Source organism: Schistocerca americana, chromosome 10, assembly GCF_021461395.2.
Source record: "Schistocerca americana isolate TAMUIC-IGC-003095 chromosome 10, iqSchAmer2.1, whole genome shotgun sequence".
NCBI lineage: Eukaryota > Metazoa > Arthropoda > Insecta > Orthoptera > Acrididae > Schistocerca > Schistocerca americana.
Genome location: NC_060128.1, coordinates 133,889,409 through 133,893,049, shown reverse-complemented (window position 1 = coordinate 133,893,049; position 3,641 = coordinate 133,889,409). Strand labels below are relative to the sequence as shown.

Here is a 3,641-nt window from a genome sequence, read left to right as displayed (position 1 = left end):
TATTCTACTATTATAGTACTATACTGCATGATGAGCTCCTGCCTTTTTGTCGTACAGTCAATATGGAATACTACCTTGAAGTTATGTGCTGTTTGCGTCTCCCGAGAAAGCGACCAGAATTGTGGCAAAACCGCTCGTGGAAACTGTATCACGATAATGCTCCCGCTTCCACCAATCGCATATTCGTGATTTTTTGGCAAAAAACGAAACGGTATGTTGTCTCAGCCATCCTATACGTCTGACATGGCCCACTGCGACTTCTTTCTATTCCTGACGCTGAAGAGAAACGAGAAGGAACGTCGTTTTGTCGCCACTGCTGAGAGAACAAAATGTCACTGAAGAGGCAGAACAACATAACGAAAAATGAGTTCCAGAAGTGCTACCAATATTTAAAAAACGTGTATTGAATCTGAGGGGGACTACTTTGTAGATCACAAAGTTGATGTTGATGAATAAATGAAGATTCTTTAAGAAAAACAGTAATTCGCTTTACTGTTTGATCACACCTTGTACAGTATCATTTTCATATCGTAGATTCCTAAGAAATAACGATTTCAATACGAAAAATAGTATTCAAGTAATTTGAGCGTCTGAAGTGGGAATGTGAGCAAACAATTCTGACTATGAACTATAAAAAGTTAATACTGACAATACCTGTACTACAGCAGCTGCCGCAACTAATAATAATAATAATAATAATAATAATGACTCCAGAGAACAAAAGGACAGACAGAACACAAAATTGGAGAATACCAGGCAGGTTTCCACCCCGGTCGTTCATGCATAGAACAAATCTTCAGTCTGAAAACAATTCTAAAATATAAGGCTAATAGGAATGCTCCAATCATTTGCACTTGCATAGATTTCAAGAAAGCGTAAGATTCTGTTGCCGACAATCCTTGTTCAACAACTTATAACAACAGGGACTCGACCCAAAAACACTGCGACTAATCAGACAGACAGACAGACAGACAGTAGCTGGCACAACATCGGAAGTGAAATTCATCGGTGAAATCTCCAACCCGTTCATAATCAAAAGTGGAATGCGCCAAGGAGACGGATTATCCCTACTATATTTCAACCTAGTCTTGGACAAAGTAAGGGGGGAATGGGAAAAGGAACTGAAAATCGAAGGACCCTCGAAACTAACACGACTAGGATTATCCCAGGACACGATAAAAATCTTAAACCTGACTTTCGCTGACGATATGGTACAATGTGCTGAAAAATATCTCTTTCCAGAAATTTGAATTATTCTGCTCAAAATTAAACATACAAATATTACACACCAAAAATGCGAAAGTACACGCGGTGACACATTTCTAATATCTACGTGACATCCTCGAACCTACAGGGGGAGAAAAGATCTCACAGAAGACTCGACTACAAAAAAAAGGAGTGCTTACAGTTAAAATACAAGACGTGTATAATAATAAATGCTTGTCCTATCAAACAAAGATTTGGCAGTACAACACAGTAATCCAGCCTGAAATACTCCAAATGAGACACTAACACTCCATTCGAAAAGCTAAATGGAAAGCGTGCTGAGGGAAGAATGCCATACGCCGAACACGATGGTCTTCCCAATCGTGGCAGTCCGGAGCGCGTTTTCCTTGCGACTTCTGACCACCACTGCCAGCTAACATATACTGTAACTACATTCCTGCCAAGTCTATCTGCATTATAGCAGAAGGAACATCCAGCTTCTCGTAGCCCTATTACACGACCTCGGTCAAACTCAGTGAGGTTTTAATAATGGCATGTCAGTCGCCTTAATGGCATTCTTTTCTAGCATCAGTAGACCGCGCCGACTCTCAAGGGTAACTAAGGCTCACGAGCGTTACAGCGTGTATTTAAGGTTAACCTGATTTACAGCCGGCAACGGCCTTGCCGCAGTGGACACACCGGTTCCCTTGAGATCACCGAAGTTAAGCGCTGTCGGGCGTGGTCGGCACTTGGATGGGTGACCATCCGGGTCGCCATGTGCTGTTGCCATTTTTCAGGGTGCACTCAGCCTCGTGATGCCACAGACAGCCAATGGTATAAAATAGCAGAAAGCCATAAAGTTCTTGGAATATATATACAGTCTTGTCCACTTAGAATGGCCGCATACAACTGGAGGGACGTGCTACACACCATAAGAGGTCTCTCCAGACAGCACGCGAACCGGAAGCTAACAATCCACCAGAAAACAGAACTGATAAACACGACGATCCTGTCGAAAGCTTGGTACCTGGCGCAAATCTTAAGCATCCCGACAGAAATTGCGCGAGCACTAACGAGCGCAGTGTACTGCCTGTTGTGGCGTCGAAATATATTCAAAGTGGCGCAAGCAACGTGCTCGCTACCAACAAAAGAAGGGGGACTAGGTCTAGTTGATATAAAGACCAAATGTGCAGCCCTACTACTGAAACGAACGCTCGCCATCCAGGACAAAAACCCTGACAGCGTCACAGCCAAGATAATTGGAAGATACAAGCCCGCATCACAAGAAGCGCCGGTCGACACGAGACACATTCCCTGCAGAATGCGACACGTCAGGCTGCACTACGCCAACAAAAGTTACGTTCTGGACACCGTGGCGAACCCCAGCCACAGAACAGCCAAGAGAATATACTGGGCCCTCAGGGGGAAGCCGGAAAAAAACAAAATTGAACAAAAACTCCCGCAATACAATTGGAAACAAATATGGGGGAACGTCTCAGAAAACGTGTTACCTAAACATGCGAAGGAGACATGGTACAAAATAATTAACAGAACGGTACCAACCAACCAAAGACTGGCGGAGATAAAACTCGTCGCAAGTGACGAGTGTGACGTATGTGGCATGACCGACACCCTCGAGCACCGATTCACGTGCAGGAATGCCATCAACATCTGGGAAGCGTGCCAGCAGATGGTGGCCCACATCAACAGAACGGCGCCGGGAAGCATCACAGTGGAAGCAATCACCGCCCCAGACTGCGACCCATTTCCACGACCCAAGCGACTGGCGACTCTCTGGATCCTCGCCATGACGGCACACGCCATCGTAGCACGGAGGCAGACCGACCGGCTGGCCTTCCTGATGGACCTCTGGGAGGAGAACAAGACGGCCCAGCAGCACAGGCGATACCACGAGAACTTCAAAAACTTCCTGCAGATTCCACTGCAGACAGCAATCGCCAGAGTCCTCCCCAGCATGTGACCCTCAGCACCGCCACCAGCCACCTCACCACACTCACCACAAGAATAACGTGTGCAGTGATAGTGAACAAGTGCAACACAAAAGATAAAGAGCTTTCTCTTCTCGCATCAAATAGTGAAGTATAGTAGTATAAAGTGTTTCTTCCTAGTGGAATCAGTGACACAAAGTGCTCCCTAGTGGAAAGTGCCAACTACTCATTATTATTAGATATTTTGATTTCCTTTACTTTGTGCCTATAAAATTCTATTGATTACTCACACTATCCTTTCTGCTTCTCTTATGTAATATGACAAAATTTTCTCTCTTCTTCAATTAGGTATATTCTGCAGTAAATGTAAAAAAAAAAAAAAAAAAAAAAAGTTTCTTCCACTTCTGCTCCACCTATCATGGTGACGTTCCTTCATACTGTCCCACTAAACAGTGTAACTAGAGGAAGAGATCAAACCAGAATACA

At 44.3% G+C, this 3,641-nt stretch overlaps 1 pseudogene; it reads left to right on the top strand.

Moving 5' to 3' along the window:
- The first annotated feature begins 1,877 nt into the window (after positions 1–1,877).
- Positions 1,878–1,995, top strand: LOC124552766 (annotated as a pseudogene).
- Positions 1,996–3,641: the final 1,646 nt, after the last annotated feature.